The sequence below is a fragment of the Caretta caretta genome, chromosome 1, assembly GCF_965140235.1.
Source record: "Caretta caretta isolate rCarCar2 chromosome 1, rCarCar1.hap1, whole genome shotgun sequence".
Classification (NCBI taxonomy): Eukaryota; Metazoa; Chordata; order Testudines; family Cheloniidae; genus Caretta; species Caretta caretta.
Window position 1 is genome coordinate 161,866,769 of NC_134206.1, and position 21,516 is coordinate 161,888,284.

The window sequence follows — 21,516 nt, forward strand, 5'->3', positions numbered from 1 at the left end:
CTCAGTGTCACTTTCAGTCAACAAGTTCAAGAGAGATTTAGGGACCCCTGTATAGGTCAAAATAGGCTTTGACATATTGTATCCCTCTATAATGTCTTATAATCTGACGATAACTCTTGTATGTAGCTGTCTGATAAGGCGAATATGGCCTTTTCTAATTCTTAATAAGAAGACCTAATATGGCCTTTTCTAATTCTTAATAATAATAATTTGATCTTCTGTTTTGAAAAGAAAACATAGGATCACTTTGGATGCAAATCCTACATAGAGTAGAACCAAGAAGGCTATCAAAGAATTAGAGGAGCATAGCTTTCCTTTTCCCCAAGACAATTCTCTAAAATCTTATCTACCTTTGTTGCAAAACTATGCTCTAGTTTCTTAGATTATCTGAATGATAACAGTACCAGACTGTGGCACCATTACATTAAGTAGTGTAGCCCAATCGACTTTAATGGGAATTCATATGGTGTAAAGTACTATTCAGTGCATGTATGAGTGTCACAATCTGGCCCATAAATCGCTTCTACCTAGCTAATACGAATCTATAAAGTGCCAGTCATGATGATTATTGAAGCCCCCAAAACACTCTGAAAACTGTCTCAGGGTGTTGCAGTGTGATAACTTTCAGACTTGCATTACTAGGTAGCCTTATAGTATTGTGATATATTCTTACATTCTTTTTAGAGGAGAAGTTTGTTCCTGCTCCCATGCTAATCTTGTGTTCTGATCCTATGAACCACTTTCAAGTTAAGGTGAAACAATTAGCTGCAAAACATTGATGCTTTGTGTGGAGTTTTTTTTTCTTGGCTATTTAACATTTGGGCTTGATGAATATTGCACACATTGTCCTAAGATATCTGAGGTTTTTAAATGAATGTGTTTTGGCTATATTTTTGCCCCTTTTCATGTACACTTCCTTTGAACATGTTGAGTGATTGAGTTTCACTGGCACAAATTCATGGAAAGTGACTTCCAAAGTTGCGTGCATGAGCATTATTAGTAATGTTTCTAATGGTGCCCACAATGTGTTAGCTGCTGAACAGACATAATGAAAAGTGCTGTTTCTGCCTCCCAAAATGTACATCATTCATGGAAACTGAATTTTGCATGCACAGATGTGAATATTCATGCCAGAATTGCTGCTGTAATCAGGGAACAGCAGCAACCCCATATGAATTACCAATTAAACTGAGACCCTGTTTGAGCAGCAAATATTAAATATTCTTTGATAACCCCCCATGATCAATGCAGAGAATTAAAATTTAAAAAATAAATGCAAGGAAAATGATGTACTGATAGGTGTTGTGTTAGTAGAAAGCTACATTCATTCATTTATTCACTACAAAATATTCTCTGTTTTGTTACCCACAAAAAACCATTGGAAAGACAGTTGAGGATTAAAAAAAAGATGGAAGTTAAGGATTTTTTTGAGTATCTTTTTTTTCTTAAATTGATCATGTAACATACCAATAACTGGATGAATACCCAATTTTTCTTGTAAATCCAGAAAAGAAAAATTAAAATCCTTGTAGACAAACTAAGGAAATGTGGTCTAGATGAAATTACTATCAAGTGAGTTCATAACAGGTTGAAAGACCATACTCAAAGAGTAGTTATCAAAGATTCCCTGTTACACTGGGAGGACGTTTCTAGTGAGGTTCTGCAGGGGTTTGTCCTGCATCTGGTAATTTTCACTGTTTTCATTAATGGAGCGGAGGGTTTGCTTACAAAGTTTGTGGATGACACCAAGCTGGGAGAGGTTGCAAGTACTTAGAGGCTAGGACTAAAATTCAAAACGATCTTGACAAATTGGTCTGAAATCAACAAGATGAAGTTCAATAAAGACAAGTTCAAAATACTTCACATATGAAGGAAAAATCAAATGTACTGCTACAAAATGGAAAAACTGGCTAGGCAGTTGTTAGTGCTGAGAAGGATCTAGGGGTTATAGTGGACCACAATCTGAATATGAGCCAACAATATGATGGAGTTGCGAAAAAGGTTAATGTCATTTTGAGCTTTATTAACAGGAGTGTAATATATAAGACACAAGAGGCCATTGTCCCACTCTACTTGGCACTGGTGTGGAATACTGTGTCCAGTTCTGGGTGCCACACTTTAAGAGAGATGTGGACAAACTTGAGAGAGTCCAGAGGAAAGCATAAATAAAAAAAAAAAGTAACCTTTCCTCATAGGTCATGGTTTCAAAACCTTGACCTATGTTTAGTCCTGAGAAAAGAAAACTGAGGGGAGACCTAATAAGTCTTCAAATATGTTAAGGACTACTATAAAGAGGATGGTGATCAACTGTCCTCCATGTCCACTGAGGGTAGGACAACAAGTAATGTGCTTAATCTGCTGCAAGGAAGATTTAGGTTAGATACCAGGAAAAACTTTCCAACCATAAGGTTAATTAAGCACTGGAATAAGCTTCCAAGGGAGGGCGTGAAATCCCTGTTGTTGTAGGTTTTAAAGAAAAAGTCAGAGAAACACCTGTCAGGGATGGTCTAGGTGTATTTGGCCCTGCCTCAGTGCAGGGGGCTGGACTAGATGACCTCTTGAGGTGCCTTCCATCCCTCCATTTCTTTAATAGAATCAAACAGGTCTGACAGAGGGTAAAACTGTGCAATGAAGCTAATGCACTAAAATTGGGTACCCTTAAATATTCAGTTTGGTAAAATTCAGATCTGTCATCCCACACTAGAAGTGAAATGGCATTAAATTTTTTTTTACTCCACTTCTCCAAAGAATGCATAAAACCCAAGATAACAATGGTAGTGAAAGTACAATAAACCAGTACAATTCATTAAACCTCTGCTATGAATGAGTAATTAGAAATTGATTCTTCCCGCCCCCACAGAGTGGTCTGGCACTGAACCGTAGTTAGGAGCAGATGCCATTGTAGACAGAATAGTCCTCTCTCTCTTGCACAGTACCAGCGAAGAGACGGTAGCTGGGGAAGAGTATAAAAAGTGAGAACAGCAAATAAAACTAGGTTTGTAATAGACTTCACCTTTTCAACCCATCCTCAGGAGAAGGACTAGAGGACTTCACTGGGAACTCAGACTCAGCTTCATAACTCCTTGCAGCTTACCTACAAGAGATCAAATCCATGGTGGATTGCTAATTGAGCTTTTGATCTCTATAAATCAGCCACTGAATTAGTATTAATAGAATCATAGTGTTAGAAGGGACTGCGAGGATCACCTAACCCCCTGCCAAGATGCAGGATTTGTTGTGTCTAAACCATCCATGACAGATGGCTATCCAGCCTCCTTTTGAACACCACAGGTGAAGGAGATTCCACAGCCTCCCTAGGCATTCAGTTCCTAACTGTAAGAACAGTAGGACAATGGAAGTTTTTCCTGAGACTTAAGCTAAATCTGCTATGCTGTAGTTTGAACCCATTGCCTCTTGTCCTGCCCTCTGTGACAAGAGAGAACAACTTTTCTCCATGTTTTTTTATGGCAGCCTTTTGCTATCATATCCTCCTTTTAATCTCCTTTTTTCCAAACTAAACATACCCAGTTCCTTCAGCCTTTGCTCACGTGGCTTGTATTCCATCCCTTTAATCATCTTTGTCGCTCACCTCTGGATCCTTTCCAGTTTCTCTGCATCCTTTCTATACATGGGTGACCAAAACTGGACACAGTACCCCAGCTGAGACTTAACCAACACTGAGTAGAGCAGTACTATCGCCTCCCATGACTTACATGCTGTGCCTCTGTTAATGCAACCTAAAATTGTTTGTGTTTTTTTTTTTTTTGCAACAGCATTGTGAAGCTTACTCATGTTGAGATTGTGATCCACCACAACTCCCAGATCCTTCTCAGCAGTGCTGCTGCCAATCCAGTTATCCCCCATTGTGTATGTGTGCGTTTTGGTTTTTCTTTAAGTGTATCACCTTACATTTGTCTTTTTTTCTTTTTTTTTGAATTTCATTTTGTTGTCTACAGCCCAATTCTGCTATTTATCAAAATCCCTCTGAATTTTAGCTCTATTCTCCGAATTACTAGCAACCCCCTCTAGCTTTGTGTCCTCTACAAACTTGATCAGTGTGCTCTCTGTATCTACTTTCAGGTCATTAATAAAGATGTTAAACAACACCGGACCCAGAACAGATCCCTGTGGAACCCCACTTGAGATTCCCTCCAATCCGATTCAATAGTTACTCTTTGTCTGCAGTTGTTTAACTAACTATGTATTATGTTATAGTCTAGTGCTTAACATTTGATAGCATTTTAGTGGCCATTGTGAAATAAGTGACTCTTCTGAGGTGCTGTTCATCTATAGCTATGCAAGATTTGCAGGGCCCTTTACAATGCGTTATCCTCAGTTTACAGTTTGGAAAGCTGAGGCCCAGAGAGGTGTCGTGACTTGCAGATAATAACATAGATGAAATGGCAGACATGGGAAAAGGACTCAAATCTCAGAGCATCAGATTGAGCCAAATCTGCGGGAGCATGATGCACTGCTGTCTCAATGCAGCTCCTACTGGATGGGTATCCACATCACAGAAACCAACGCTTTATTTGGCATTAATTGGAATACGTGATGGCAGATTTAGTAGAGAATGCAATATTGACTTAACACGGAAAGGAATTACCCTCTCGCCTCTAGATGTGATTTGGTCAGATAACCATGAGGTACAGAGTTGCGGCTGGATAGGTGGGTGGGTGCTCATGCTTGCGTTGTGGGTAGACAAACCAAGGACTTCATGTCAAAAAGGCAAAGGTTTCTGGCAGACTTCAGGGGAATATGACTAAGATGCTTGATTTAAGGGACTACTAGCAATGTCAGCTAAATGATTAGTTAAATTTCATACTATGCAGTTTTTCTACTCAGAAATAAACCAGTGGCCTTACCAGTCATATTTTTTTCAGAGCCATAAAGTGAAGTCAGTATCCTTAAGAAAAAATATAGCTTCTACTTGTTCACAACTTGCTTTGTACTGGCATGTGTTTTGTTTTCAATGTTTTCCCTTTCTGTCTCTATCCCACAATGTTCTCAAAAGACTTCAAAGTGTGTCATGAGCATCAAAGGAGCATTCTCGGAGCTTGTCTAAATAGCTATTTAGTTATTTGGATATTTCCTCAGACTAATCAGGGAGCTCTCACATTTTCCAATTATTTCCCTTTAGCTTACTCTATTGGTTTGAACAAAGTCCCCCTAAATGTGTGAAGTTGGAAATCTTTATTAATAAAGGGAGTTTGCTTGCTTGTTGGGATTGGCCACTGTTGGAAGACAGGATACTAGGCTAGATAGACCTTTGGTCTGATACAGTATGGCTGTTCTTATGTTCTTATGGGTGTGCCTTTATGTATATAAAGTCTTGACTTGTAGTATAGCAGAGTTTTTTGGGACCATGACCCAGCATTGCCAACTCATTCAATTTAATTGTCTGTCTGACACCATTGTATGGTTAAATACAGAGGTGTCAACTTCATTTAAATCTATTACCTAACTGCGGTAATTACCCCCAAACTACCTGGCAGGACCTAAAGTGGCACAAATGGTACCACAAACCTCAGGGTGTGTGTGTGAAGGTCATGCTCCTTCTATACCCTTAGGTCTGCCAAAATACTTTGATTGGAAGGCAGAGTCCCACCCCATGCAGGCGGGAGGTAGGGAAGCTAAGGAAGAGGGGCACAAGCTGAGCGAGACATCAAGGCAAACCCCCTCACCATGCATTGCTGTACTCTGGCCCAAGACCCAGGCAGCCCACTGGTTTACAGGGACATCCACTGGACACTTCTAACCCACCCATTGGAACCTGCTAAATTAGCAGTGATTGTAACTTAGACCTGCTGGATGCAAAGTGGGGAAAAAAAACCCCCATCCAGCAGTCTGCCAGTTTTGCCATATGGAAGGCCTAGCCTCTGGCATCAGAGGACATCCAACAACTAGATGTAGGGTGGGACAGAGAGCTCACAATGGCTATCTCACCTAAGCAACAAACAGTTGCAACATCCCACCCCCTCCAGCACTTCCAGACAGGAACCAGTCTCCCAGCACCCCCACAGCCCCATGGCAACATCAATAGATTGGACAGGGTGCAGAGCCCTCCCCCCCGGGCCCACAGACAGCAAGAGGGAGGGGCAGCAGAGAGAGCATTTGGAGCACTGCCCTAGCTGTTCTTGGTTGAGATCTCCCCCTGTCCCCAATCCCACCCAAGAGGGTCTCTCCAGTGTGCCCAGCTCTGTCAAAGACACAGCCTGCCTACCAAGATGAGCATTTGTAAAACTTGTGTGACTTTTAAACCAATCTCCTGATTTTTGAGGCCTGACTGGTGACTTTTGAACACTTGGGATTAGCGATGCTAATCCACTATAGAGTGTGAATGACTCTGGAGAAACACTCTTGGCCGGATTTTCAAATGACCTCTGCTGCTATGTAGACTTCCCCAATAGCATTGACCCCCGCCCCCCAACCAGCTAGTTTGGGTACGGAGGCATTAAACTGCATCTACACTAGGTTCTAAATGGAGTTTCAAATAGACTAGTGAAGGGCTTGTCTACATGGAGAGTTAGTGTGGGGCAAGCCAGGGTGTAAATCTGCAGGTTACTAAATCACTGCATGGACCCTGCTACAGTGCCCTAAAAGTTCTGTAGCATGCCTTGATGTACTGCTGTTTGAAATGGGAGTATGTCAAAGCACACTACAGAACTCTTAGTGCATCTAGGCAGGTCCACATAGTCAGTTAATACATGGCAGAGACTAGTGTGCTGTCAATTAACACTGCTTGACTTGCCACACGCTAGCTTTCTATATAAACAAGCCCTCAGACATCGTAACTAACATGATTTTTTTTCTTAGTCTAAACAAGGCTTAATTGAAGTGGCCAGACTTTCAAAAATGCTTGGTATCCATCAGCTTGCATTGTTCTTAGTGGGAGCTTCTGGGTGCTGAGCACTTTTGACAATCTGGCCACTTTATTTAGGTGCCTATGTGGAAGCCAGTCTCTCTCTTGAAAATTGTGTGCTCTGTGCTGTACTAACTTTCCTAGGGATATGGTAAACTGCACAGAGAATACAAAGGATACAATCTATGTCGCTTTTTATTTGCATCTCCACAAATGGCAAAAAGTGGGCATACGCTTTTCTGTAGGAATATAATGTGGGGATACTCCTCTCCAAACAGACACAGTGAGTATACTTTGCACACCCATGTTGTCCCTTCCCTTCTGCTCTTAGCTCTGGTGCCTCGAAGGAATGAAAACAATATTTACATTTTTCAGACATACATTTATCAGTAGTTTATTTGTGATTCTTATCATGTTGTGACTCTGTTTTCAGAAGATGGGATGATGGTCGCTTCAGATCACCGGCCCTTTTCTATTGATGAATCTGTCCCACTTTTCTTTCAATGATCTATCATTCGTGGTTTGAACAAAAAGTATTCCTGTTTGTTACTTTTGAATGTCTGATGTCTGCTAACGTGCTTCATTCATTAACAAGTCTGTTTTCATTAAATATTGAATTATAACATCTTAAATATGTGCCATGTCTCTCAAAATATAAAAAAGGGACCATTGCCACTAAAAACTATTAATTTTAAATGGAAAAGTAGATAAGTAGGGATATCGACTGCCTGTCTGTTACCCCTCCATACAAGTTGTTCTGTTATGCCTCTGCTGCAATGAGGCAGAATAAATCAGTTTCATGTTTCTAACGAAGTGCCATGCTGAGCCAGGCAGGCACAGGTTAGTTTCAAGAGAATGCCAGAGTAAGAAAATATCCTAACCCCATCTGAGAGCATGGAGGGCACCCTGTGTAGTACAGCTGGTTTGGCCCTACAGTGTGTGTGCAGAGAACCACCTGGGAGTCAGCCCAGGGTTCACACCTCCCTGTATTCTGCTCTACTGCAGCAGGGCTGGAGGGTGAGGTGGGCCATTCTCTTCCCTTGTGTCTATAGGGGAGATTGAGGCTCCACAGAGGGAACTTCTGGCTGTTAGAAGTCTTCCTCCATCTTTACCGCTTCACTCATTGTTAGCAATGGCTTGAAGCCCCAGAAACCCTTCACCAGCTCCTCCCTCCATAGATGCTGGAACTAGGGATGCTGGCTTGCAGTGGTTTCCATAATATATAGGGTTTACAGTTTTGTTCAACAGCTCTCAGCACCACCACTATAAAAATCATTCCAGCACCTATGCCTCCCGCTCCTGCTTCAGATTCCCCCATCTGAAAGTGTGGCTACGTGTGAACTGGAAGGTGTGATTCCCAGCTTGCATAGGTGTACTCGCGCTAACGCTGCTTGAGCTAATGCCTAAAAATAGCAGTGTGTCCACAGCAGCACAAGTGGTGGCTTGGACTAGCTGCCCGACTACATAACCAGCTGGTCGGGTGGTATTGTATTTGAGGCAACTATCCCGAGTGACCAGCTGTGCCACCATGGACACACTGCTATTTTTAGATGCTAGATCAAACAAAGATAGCACAGGTATGTCGACCTGAGCTGGGAATCACACCTTCCAGCTCAAATGAAGATGTACCCTGTGTCTTCATGAGGGAGGAGGGGGAGCTCTCCCTCTGCTCTTAGCAGACAATTGTGAGTTCTACTTCTTTAACTCCTGTCCTTCCCACTTCTTAACCGCAAGGAATTCTCTAGTAGGCAGCCGGGCTGCCTACGTGGGCAAAAGCTGGGCCAAACACACTATTATCCTCACCCAGACAAATGTTCACCAATAAAATAATTTCACAAATCCTCTTTAACTGTCATAAGTATTTCTTGTAGCTCTTACCCTGCATTGCTGACAGGGTATCTCACTATATTTGTAAGTATGCACAAAAGCTTTCTGTTTTCTAGTCATCCTTCTCCTAGGCTTGGTTCTTGGAGATACCGCAGTCCAATACTTGTGACTGCAGAGTTCACTGACCTTGCTCCACATTCTGATTCTTGCTCCCACTGGAGCCGAGCCTCCAACTGGTGTGTGCCAGGACAATTTCTGTGTACTCTGTTTCCTCTCTCTGGCCAGCTACTAAGCAGCCAGTTCCCTTTTTCCTTATTACCTCCTTCTATTAATAATATTGCGTTCTTCAAGAATGGGAACATTCAGGATTTTCCCTAATGCAATACTCCCAGTCAATCCAGATTAGATTTTTTTTCAAGTATTTATTTAAAGGTAGGAGCAGAGAAAAACATACAGAAAATAAGAGGTGATTTGTTTAAACATACGGCATATTTTATGCAGAAATCTTAATGCACACTGGAGGAATACTTAGACTTCTTTGTTACTGAGGTAGAGTCTGGAAGGTTACCATGTTCTAATCTGTCTTGCTCATTTAACCTGCCTCCTTCCCCAGCTATGTAGTGGAGAGACAAGCTCATTCCACTGCAGAATAGAATCCTCTCTCCCCACTCCACTTGTCCAGAGCTTGGGTCACTTGTAACCCGAGTCTGCTTTGCAAGCTAGGAGAATATACAAAGGGCCATGTCTTGGTTCTCAATGTCTTATTCTTATTTCCATAAATGACTGTTCAAGATACTTTTCTGTTTCCAGCTCCGCCCTCCAAGGCTACGTCTACACGTGGAGCTGGGGGTGAGATTCTCCGCTCATGTAAACAGTCTCACTAGCTCCTCTTGAGCAAGTGCACTAAACATAGCAGTGGAGTTGGGGCACAGGCAGCAGTGAGTGGCGGTTTGGGCTAGCCACCCTGAGTATCTACCCCCAGGCTCCAGGGGAGTTTGTGCCTGGGGCAGAGCTCTGTAGCATGCTAGCTCAATGAGAGTCAGCGAGAGTGTGTCTGCGTGAGCTGGGAATCCACACCACCAGCTCCAAGAGTAGACGTACCCCCAGTGTTCTTCTCCGGCAGATACCTGCACCCTGAAGCTCTGCTCTGGAGCAATGTCGAGCACCCTCAGTTCCCACGGGCGTTAATCGGATTGTCTGGTTTCAGTAGTTTATCGAAACCTCAAAAGACATTATTGGAAGAGCCTATGCAATGACATTCTCCATAGATAATTGAGAGCAATGGGAATGCTCTAGCCCAGGGGTTCTCAAACGTCATTGCACTGCAACCCACTTCTAACAACAACAAATTCTACATGACCCCAGGAGGGGGCGAGGGGAGGGCAAAGCCTGAGCCTGTCTGAGCTGGGGGGGGGGGGGGGGCAAATCCCAAGCACAAGGTCTTCAGCCCCATGCAGGGGGCCTGTAACCTGAGCCCCACTACCCAGGGCTGAAGCGCCCGGGCTTCAAACCCAGGCGGTGGGGTTTGGGCTTTGGCAAGTCTAATGCCAGCCCTGGTGACCCCATTAAAATGGGGTTGCGACCCACAGTTTGAGAACCCCTGCTCTAGGCTAGTGGTTCTCAGCCTTTTCCGCACCATGACCCCTTGTTACAACCAACATGTTTTGAGACCCCTGAATGATTTCCTTCCCATTTAACTATATAGACAAGGAGGTTGCCTGTGACCCTCCCCACCCCCGAGATTGTGAATGCATATTCCCTAATCAGCAGAGCTAGACTGACTTGAGTACTTAAGAAATCTTGATAACTATGCATTGTTAGCATTCAATTACAGTCACACTAGTCACTGTTTTGTGTGTAGCAGGACTTGTAATTATTACTTAAAAGGCATCATAGATATCCGTGACAAAATGCCCTGAAAAGTTGATAATCTAAAGCTCCAAACCTACAATTGATACCATGTGGGCTCATAACTATGCCCATAATCAGCCCCATTGAAGTTAGTGCAGCACCATGCAGTCACAGCACTCCACCCATGTGCTATCAATTGAAGGATCAGGGCCTAAGATCCCAGTCCAATGTATGGAAATCAATGGGAATTGTATTAAATCCTATATAATACACTTCCCATTGATTTTCATACATTGGACTGGGATCTTAGCACAGAGCAGTAGAGGTTTTGAAGAAAGGGGTTCTTTCCCTACCTCAGGTATAAATCAAGAAGAGAAATTCTCAAAGAAATTTTAAGTGAGACAAAAATCAGAATTTTAATTTAACAAAGTTTTTTTTTTTAAAAAAAATGCATATAATCAGTTAATATCAGTTTGCAGTGGTGACATCACAACAATTCATACCTTGAAAATAGCATGTACGTTGTAGTGAAGGAAGATGAAAAAAGATGACTGACTAGGAATTTCTTATCAATAAAGTAAGAGGAAATAAAGAAAAAGCATGGTGACCATTTAACTGAACCTAGAAAAAAACCCACATTTTGTGAATGTTTAACCTTGGAAGTGGCAGAAGTCCTTCACAATTTCCAGATAAACTAATTTTTCAAGATTATATGCACATTGGAGGATACATGACATAAAATAATAAAAATATTAAGTAGCATAAAAAGGTCAGGGATGTCATACAATACGGTCGCTAGTATCTATCGTGCTGAACATGTTCCAAGGGTAATTCCTCCATTGTGGCAGCAATGGAAGACTGACTGAGGATTCCATGATCTTCTCTGAGTGACGACTTCTGAGGGCTGGAGTCAGACCTTGGCAATAATGTTTTTGTTCTGCACAGAGAGATGCTCATAATATGTCTCTACCACCTGACATGTGGGAAGGGTTCTCCTATTTCACTGATATTCAACAGCCCCAGCAAAGGGAGCTGGGCCAGCCCAGAATTGAAGTGCAGAGGAGCATGGGAGGTGGAGAGTTATTCCAGCATCAATCCCCTACCTCTCCAGCACATAACTAGTAGATCTGCAGAGACTCTATTTTTCAGCTGTGTACAATGGGTTGAATTTTCTTTTAGACAGGCCCCAGTGGAGGCAGCATCTACAGCTTCTGTGGTATGGAGGGTTGCAGATATTGTTGGACTGGATCCAAAGTGTTCAAGTTAAGAAAAAAATTCTTACTGTATTTTCTTATCTTTCTTGTTGTTTGGTACATATTGATTTTTTTTAATTCAACAAACCTCAGGGAAGAACAAAACACCCCTCTCCCCTGCACCTGTCATTAGTGATGTTCCCTAAACTGGGATAAAAGAAAAGATGGAAAGAACATGCTGAAAGTGTAGAGAAATGATAAAATTGTTTTGCTTTTGGATGTAATAGGATAAATTCTAGCTGTTGTGTGTGCCCAAGTGCTTGCCAAGAAACCTGCAGTTGGAAGAGGAAACGCAAAGTAGATGTTTGCTGCCTTGAGTTCTGTTTCCTTTTGAGCGTCAGGAGGCCTGGGACAAGCTAGCCCTGTTCAATTAGCTCTGCTACACCTGCATGTGTATGCTGGACGTAAAAGGAAGAAAGCCCAGCAGGTGGGGCAGGTTTGGGAGGAGAGTAGACAGGCTGTTCCTATGTGGGGCAATAAGTCTGGCTCAGGCTAGGAACTGCCTGAAGGCCCATGGTAGGAGGGCAGAACTGGCCTGGAGTTGTGGGTTTATTGGCACCCAGGAGCTGGAAGTTAGGTCCCAGGGGCACTGGTCTCTCTTACTGCTTATCTGCAAGGAAGGGAGCTGAAAATTCTTTTGCTTTCATATTGTTTTTGGACTTTGGACTAAGGAACCTTGTTATCCTTGATGCTCTGACCCCTTCCATGTGACTTGGCTGGAGAGCCAAGTCACCACCCCAGATCATGGGAGCCCTGAGGAAAAGAGTGAGGTGGAGAGACTGAAATGCCCGGTTATGCCATGAGGGGCACTTGGGGATAGTGAGCCTTGGACATCCATGGAAAGGCTTTTCTTTGGGCCCTTTATAATGCATTCCAGGGCATGGACAAACTTATATCTACATGTGCCCTGTCATTCTGCAATGAGAACTATACACCAAGCCCAACCATATTATTTCCTGTTACTATCAGGAATAATCTGCATTAGGGTGGGTGTGTTGCCAGTCAAAATATAGGAATACAATAAGGGCCCAGTCTAGCTCTCATTACTGCCAATGGCAGTTGTTCCATTGGCTTTAGTGAGAGGTGGATTGGGGCCTTCAGCCTGTTTGTGTAGCGTTAATTTTCACCCATGGAGCCATTTAAATGACTGGCCTGAATCTGGCCCCATGAATCTGAGTGAACTTTATAACACATCTGCTGCTTGTATGGATCTTGATAATCTACCCATGCTTCAATGCTTGCCTTTAATGTACTACTTTTAAAGTATCCTATAGTAGCAGACATTTAATGGTAAAAATAAAAATTGAAAATGAAAAGTGTAACTGATGGTTTTGGCAGGTACAAAGGGCCTGAGGAATTGGAGATCTGATAAACGTGTTCAGGATATAATGAGACCCACCCACAGGAGAAAAAATGAAACTATTGTTTAGTAATTCATGACATCTTTTGTAAGTTTTGTAGAAATGTAAATTTTTTAGAAAAAACCCCCTCACACACACCCCTGAAATCAAGAGTTAACTGAACAGGGGATAGAAATAATTGTGATATGTCTGTTTTCCCCAATCTATAGCGCCAAAAAAAAAAGGGGGGGGGGAAGGATACTTTTTGGGGGTGGGGATGGGAGAGTAATGTAAAAAGGCAGCAAACCGTGTCTGTCTTTTGGCATGACTGACATAGCAAAGATGGAAACAATTATATCTGATAAAGTCCTTTATATGAACTGCTAAATGCCATATATGTTTACAGTTTCCAAAAGATGTGTACAATTTCAGGTACACTAAAGCAGGACTAATTACCATTTAAGAAAATACTATTTAAGCATTCCTTTACAATGTATCCATTCTAGCCCAAGGTTTGAGAGAAGGCTGAATAATCTAATTCAAATCTGCTGACCTGAATGTATTTCACCAAAAACATTTAAGGGGCAAAGTTGCTTAGATTTTTTTTTCTTTAAACTAATTGCCAGAGGTGAGGGGTCAATGTTTTATATGCGTGTAAAAGATACAGGTGTCATATCACACATTAGTGTCATGTGCGTGTGTAATATATATAATTACTTTTACTTTTTTATGCATCTGCGCATGCGCGTGCTCACACACACCCTACATTAAAAGAACATTATGAAGGTTGCAAAGTCAAGTACTGAAAAATTAGGCAATGCCAGAGTGATTGTTACCTGTGCAGAGTATTTGACAAGATCTTACATTGTCATACCAGTTTCCATTGTTTTAATGAGTGTAACGTTGTGACTTAAGTCTAGAGTTTGGGGCTTTGCTGTGCTAACCAGCACTGTACTCTTTGCTACAATTTAGGGATGATGTCCTGCTTCCACCGGGGTCTTCTGGACTCTGCTGCCATCGCTTATGGTGCCTTTTACTCTTTTTGGACAGATTAGAACAAAGTGTCTGAGTTTATGCTCAGGATGGAGAAATTATTGTGATGAATGTTAAATAGCAACATTGATCCATTAGTAGGTTTCTTAGTTTAAATCTTTGTGCTATTTGGTCCATTTGCAGGGCTGGCCTGCAAGCTTTGTCAAACCTGTGGCTGTGGGCCTCCTGGATCTGGGCGGTGGAGGAAAAATAGAGGAGAATCTCAGCTTTTGTTTTAATAGTAAATTTCTAGTCCATAATAGTGTTGGAAAGATAATCTTGAAAACATAAACCTATGTAAACTGATAGCAATGGCTGAAAGAAACAAACACCTCTACAGCAGGGGGAAACACAAATATTCCTCCCTCTCCTGCCCTATAAACACTTTTGTTTAAACTGAGTCAGTTAGGTTTGAGGTGTTATCTGAAGAACACCTTCAGGGATGTAGAGAACAGATTCTTCAAAGAGTTACTGGGGTCGGAGTGTGGGGGTGGGGTGGGATTTTATAAATGGATTCCACTTTGTTTACCATTACAGATATCTCTGATCTATTCCATCTATTTCCTATTTTAGAAGATCTATTGATATCCTCAAACTTCCATATCCCCCTCACTTCTCTACCCCACAATTCCCCTATTTAAAAAAATAGAACTTGTACTTCAGTATAAGTGACTTGTCATTCAATTCTCTAAGGCTCTGATTCAGGACAACATGCACATGCTTAAGCCCCTCCCTATTAACTTAAGCACATATTTATTGTTAAGCATGTGCTTAAGAGCTGTCCTGAATGAGAGCCATAGACCCACTCTGGCTACCTCTCCTGCTGCACTTCATCTGAGAACAAATTTCTGAACTGTGAACCAGGAGGAAAGAGAATAGTTAAAGGGAGAGGGGTCACGTGCTTGAGGAATTACCTCAGTAGCCTCTGTAAGTTCTGTATGTTGTTTTTATTCTTAAAATCAATAAACACTTTAAGCAAAAATAGAAGAAAGAGGCCATGCAGTAAAACATAGCATGTGGTGCTGGCCCTTCACAGGGAAGGGAGAAGCAGCTTGCAGAAAGCCATGTGAACAAATGAGTTATTTGTGTGGCTATGTGATCCAAAATGGAAGACATGTGTCACACTGCAAATCTGTATAACGTGGCAGACATATACTAGACAGGAGCAGTGGGGCCTCCTGGGTTTTCCACCACCCTTCATATCCTTGGCTGTCATATTAATCCTCTTTAAATCCAACCTCTCCTTTCCAGTGATTGACTGCTACATCTTTTTTTCATCTTTCATTGCAGCCAAACAGCATCCCCGTGCAGCTGAAAACTATTCAGCTCCAGAATCAATCCTGCAAGACGCACAGGGCAGGAGAAGCCTTTGGCCTTTTCTGGTGGTGATGGCCAAGTATGTATGTAATGTGCTTAGTCTCCACTGGCCCACACAGTGAGAGACCCTGATCCCCTCTTGAACTTGGGTGGAACGCTTTCCCTTTGTGATTGGGTGGGCCAGCTCTAAACTAATATTTTCTGTATAGTTAATGATGACATGGCAAGTGCCATACCCTGGTGGAAATTTGCCATTTGAAAAATTGCCTAAAAATATATCCTACAGTAAATCTTTCTATGCATGATTAAGTGTGTGTGTGTACTGTACTGGACTGTATGGGATGGTCTCCGTCCCCACAAAAAAACAAAAATCTCAGCTATAAAAAAATATGAATCTCGCCACAGAGATAACAAACAATGTCTCAGCTAAATCTTCTCTCTGCTATTGTTTTATTTACTAATGACAAGAACTACACTGTTTGAGCTAAAAATTCAAGAAGATTATCAAGGTCTTTAGAGGTAAAAATATGCAACAGGTGAGGAAAGCAGTTTGCTCCTTGATGGGAAGGATGGTCTAGTGATTAGGATGTTAGCACTGGTCTACCACAGGCTTCCCGTAGGATCTTAGCTCAAATGTAGATGTATCCTAAGTGACATGCCTGAGAGGTATGATTCCCAGCTCGTGTAGAGGTACCCATGCTAGCTTTGCTTGAGCTGGTGCTTAAAAATAGTAGTGGGTCTGCAGCAGCTTGGGCTAACTGTGCAAGTATGTACCCAAGAGGTTGGGCGAGATTGTAGGTGGGGCGGCTAGGCTGTGGCCACAGTGCTATTTTTAAGTGCTAGCTCAAGCAGGTACATCCAGATGAACTGGGAATCCTACCTCCCAGCTCAACTGTCGATGTAGCCTTAGTATCTCTGTACCTCGATTCCCCATCTGTGAAATGGGGCTAACAATACTTCCCTTCCTCACAGGCGTGTTGTGAGGAAAAATGTTAGATTTTGAGATGCTCAGATACTCTGGTAATAGGGGTGACACAAGTACTTTAGAACAAAGCTGGGGAATGTTCTAATCTGAACGGTAGGCTCTTGTTGAGTGTTAGGTGCTAAAACCTTATCTTTACAGTGTTTCACTTATGTATGGTTTGCTGATTCTAGTGGTGGAAAATGGCCACGAGTGGGAGGAGTCTGCATTTCAGTCTATTTTACACACCACTGTCTCTTTCCAAATGTGCAATGGCATCTTGAAATCTAAAAGGACAATGCAAAATTAGGACAGTATTTTATTCAGATCCAGACAGTGGATTTCAAAGCTGATATTTTACCCTCCCTATATATATACAAAGTTGGAATTCTAAGCACATAGGAAGGGCAGAACAGTGTAAATGGGAGCAGCCATGTGGGACAGAATTTTGCCGTGAAGGTGCATATCATCTAGGTGCCTAGGGTGGGAGGTCTATCTGGATGAGAGGAACATTGCAATTATACCCTCTGAGATGAATTAACAGAAATCTGCTCTATACTTGTACAAGACTTGTAATGCTGTGATCTACCAGAGTTGTAGGGTAGTTAATCTGAGACAGAGATTTTATAAAGGTGCTAACTGCTGTTTCATCATGCCCCGGGGGTGTTTCATTTTCATACAAGGACTTGTTTGGAGAAATGCTGCGTGAGCCTTTAAAACAGATTGCCTGCTGTCAAAAGGACTATTTGAACAGTCATAATGGTTCCTTTATGCAATATTTTGGAAAAACAGTAACTTAAAACTGCGCTTTTTAAAAACTCCAAGTAGTTGGAATCCTAGAAAACCTGAGTAAATCTGAGAAGCTCCTTTCCCTTATTCTGAATTATGACAATTTTGGGAAGGAAAAAGGAGCAAAGTTATTTGAAAGAAACTGAATTTATACATCTTTAATATGAGTGTCACGTTCAAAAAGCATTTCCGGTTTTCTTCATGTCACAATGCTAGTGTATTCCTTTTCGTTTAAGCAGAGAGCGTCTGTTTTCCAGAAAGGGACAAATACAAGAACAAAATACGATATGCTTATGAAGGAGGAAAGTTGCATATTTCTTCCGGGGACATTCATTTTACTTCACTTTGGACTGTTGGAAAAGGTGACTGGGAAAGACACTGTTCGCTCAGCAGCCATGCCAACTTGTACAGCAGTTTGGCCAGAACTGACAAATCAAACAAAGGTCTGACTCCAGACACAGTGACTCCTGGCAACATCTAGATACCGTAGAAAGTTATTTCTGGCAATTCAATTGATTGCACTCTTTCTTTTCAGTCAGTACCTGATTGCCAGAAGCTGGGACCAGACGACAGGAGCTGGATCACTCAATAATTGCCCTGTTCTGTTCATTCCCTCTGAAGCATCTGGAACTCGCCACTGTCAGAAGACCAGATACTGGGATAGATGGACTATTGGCCAACCCAGTATGGCCATTCTTTTGTTCTTACAATACTACAATATTGTAATAGGGGATATTGTGCTGCTGGAGAAGGTGCCACTGTATGGATGAGATGGAAACCAGAGGGCCTGACTGCTTGTGTTCAATAAAGCTCCCAAGGCATTCAAGTTTCAGAGGTTTAGCTTTAGTGTCCTAGCTAAATATTAATTTGTGTCATTCTCTTTTCTACTGATATACAATCTTCCCCGTCTCCCCCCCCCTTGAGTTTTAGCTAAATAAGATATGCCTCACCTTGTCTGTTTCTCATGGCTGTGTGCTGTTAAGACTCCATCTGTGAGGTATGGAGCACCTCCTGTGAAATGCTGAATGCCCTTATCTCCCATTAATTTCAGTGGTAGCTGGGGGCACTCTGAACCAAACAGGGTTGTGCCCTTAAATAGCTGCTCCATTTCATCTCACAGGGGGCTGCTTTTCAATGGTGGATGTCATGATTCCTTTATAATTTAAGAGCCTCCTGTGCAATCCTAGCTCAGACACCAAAACTCCACTTGACTGCAAAGGGAGATTTGCCTGCACCAAGGGCCCTAAAGCACATTTCTGGTTAAGACAGTATTGTCAAAAGCAAACATTCAAAAATCACGAGTCAGACCTCCAGAAATCATGAGATTTTAAAAAGAATTATTATTGGTGGAGCCAAGCTTGAGGAATTCAGCAGGACATGCACAATTGCATACTCTGGAATATTTGGAATATTTGCACACTCTGCTGTAAGTGGCATCTCACTTCAGCATCTCAAGTAGGTGGCTCTTGGTTTGTGAGCACACCACTACTTCCCTGCTTCTCCTGCCCTCCACCCCCAATCCAAGCCCTGCTTTCTCCTTAAAATATCCTATCCCTCACATTCTCTGCCACACCCACTCCACCCACATCAGCCTCCTCCAGCCCCCAAGATTTCCCTGTCATAGCCCCACACCTAGGTTGCATCCTGCCCCCTAACTTTCCATATCTCTTGACAATTTCCTGTCCATTCCTAGCCCAGGAGCACAGGGAGCATCCATCTTCTCTGAAGACAGCTTGACTTCAATGTCATTGGAAACAATAGCAGGTAGTAGCGGACTTTGTAAGGGGAAGCAGCATTTCAAAAGCTAGCTATAGGGGAATAATAGCCATTTTGACTGAGGGAAGTCTGTGTGGCTTCAGTCCCATTTGAAAATAATGGGAAATGTTTTACTACTTTGAATGAGTACAAATGTGTGGTGTCAGTAAGTATGAGCCCATGAGAAACTTAAAATAACCCCACCAAATATCATGTGCTTTTCAATAAAATCACAAGAGTTGTGTGAATTAATAGCTCACAACCAGGTCTTAGAATCTGAAAAAGTACTGGCTCATTACAGAACATCACATGAAGTTGGAGATTTCAGTCCTTGTCTTGAAAGTACTAAGACATCTAGGTCCAGGATGATCATCCAAAGCTCTAGGACCTTGACTACCCCTAACAATTCTGCTCCTTGGTACAAAGGAATTGCTCATTGTAAGGGGTAAAGCTCATTTATATATGGGACAGGACATTCTTGGCAGCCAGTCCAAGAGTGTGGAACTCAAGGTATGTCTACATTGTGATTTAAAAAAATCCACAGCACTGAGTCTTAGAGCCCAGATCTTATGGGGCTCAGGCTGTGGGGCTATCCAACTGAACACATGAGGTCTCAGAGCCTGGGCTCCAGCCTGAGTCTGAACATCTACACTGCAATTTTATAGCCCCACAGCCCGAGCCCCACGAGCCTGAGTCAGCTGCTCCATGCCAGCCACAGCCAAGCCATAGGTCTTTTATCAGAGCGTAGACGTACCTTCAGTCCTTCATGACATAAGGGCGACCACAAATCTGGCTACTTTCTGGTTCAAGTGAAAAGTGCAGTTCTTCAATCTCACTTCCACCTAACAAAAGCATAGAGCAATGCACTTTAAAACAACAAATCCTAACAAATAAAAAACACCCTATGCAAATTTTTCCCAGGGAGAGGAATGAAGAAGTAACTTTTCTTGACGGTTGTTGGTCACCTCACTTTATAGTTGAAAGGTGTTCAGATATGATGGTGATGGGTGAGGTAAAAGAAACAGAGAGAGATCCCTTGCACAAAATATTTTTCAGATTGTCAAATTTCTAATAAATAACAAGTACCTGATTTATGTTGTAATTTACAGTGTGGGTAAGTAATTAATGTATTTAAGTATCTTATCATTAAAGCTAAAAAATATCCCCTACGTATACGGAGTTATTCCTGTTTAAGACCAGTTCTGTTTCCAATTGAAGCTAATAGTTATAATGAGCTATAGTTGTCTCTTCCTTCACCAAGATACCTTTTACTAGAATTGCATTATTAACACACTTTATAAACTCTCCTCCACAAATGTTTCTATTTTATATTATGGGGTGGGTTTTTTTTGTATTTTTGTTTTTTGTTTTTTTTAAAGTGAATCTAGTGCTCATGGAAAATGCCACACTGGTAACCCTGTGAAATCATATATTTATCCACAGAAGAGGAGCAACATGGGCAGCAAGCAGTAGGGAAAGCTTCCCCACACTGATTCAATCACAGAAGAGCTTGAGAGGAAGTTCTGTTATTTACATTTATTTAACCATATTCTGGTACCAGTAACAAGGAATCCAGTAAGTATTAATTATGGTGATGTTTTAGCAATAAGGATAACTATCCACTAGAAACTGAAAAGCTATTGTTTACTTATTCTATATAGGCTACCAAAAAAAAAAAAGCCATCGTGTGGTGACAAATCAATCCACTAGTGGCCTGGACCAAATTTATACTGAGGTCTTAGAGGTAAAAATCTTCATATCCATTTATCAGTTCTTTGAACCATCCATTTCCCCTATGTTTTTTTGCTTGTAGCTCTTGTTGTGCCACAGTCTTTCATCAAACTTTCACTCTTTCTTCATGTAAGATCCCAGTCTGTGATGGATAAGGGGTCAGAATCTGAACCTGGATCCCAGTTGAAATTTTGCATCTTGCATGTAGTTCTCCAATAGGCTAAAGCAAAACCAGTGAAGCAAATGACTTCAAATGGTGGAATGATCAAAACTCAAATCCAAATCTGAATTTTTGCTCAACCCCTTCTATGCGAACTATATAATTCCTATGTACAAACACATCTTGAAATGAATATGTTAAAGCTGGATATTGAGCCAGAGATTAACAAATAGTGGAATAACATCAGAGTAGTTGTACTTTCTGTTGAGTAAAAATGCTTAGAATAATTTATTATTGTATGAAGTAATGCAGCTGTCTTACTTAAAATATTCCTCTCTTCCACACGGAGAGAGAAATGACCACAAGAAGTGTTCCAGAAAGCCATTTCATTCCCATGTGGCTTGTTTTGCTAAATCGGTTGCAATAAAGATCTGCTCCAAATGGTGCATTTTTTTCTTGCCTCAACTTATTTTGTACTTGTTCAGTAAAATAGATTCCAAAAAAGACAGGATTGTAATTTTTAATAAGATTTGTTAAAAATAGCAGAGCTGTGGTCAGAGAAATGACCGCAGGAAGTGATTTGTTTCCTGTGATCATTCCTCCTCCTCTACCACTGGCCTTTTTTAGAATATCAGCAG

The 21,516-nt window shown here is 41.7% G+C and overlaps 1 protein-coding gene across 8 annotated transcripts in view; it reads left to right on the forward strand.

Moving 5' to 3' along the window:
* Positions 1 to 21,516, forward strand: part of LOC125643693 (uncharacterized) — a 263,102-nt gene that overhangs the window by 238,734 nt on the left and 2,852 nt on the right. For 5 of the 8 annotated variants that reach the window (XM_075132723.1, XM_075132732.1, XM_075132739.1 and 2 more), the window contains 2 exons: positions 15,456 to 15,561; positions 17,768 to 20,731. The gene's annotated coding sequence lies outside the window, so the exon portion shown is untranslated. Of the gene's footprint in view, positions 1 to 7,075; positions 7,146 to 15,455; positions 15,562 to 17,489; positions 17,676 to 17,767; positions 20,732 to 21,516 lie in introns of those variants that run through there. The other 3 variants (XM_075132718.1, XM_048866785.2, XM_075132721.1) reach the window with 3 other exon arrangements.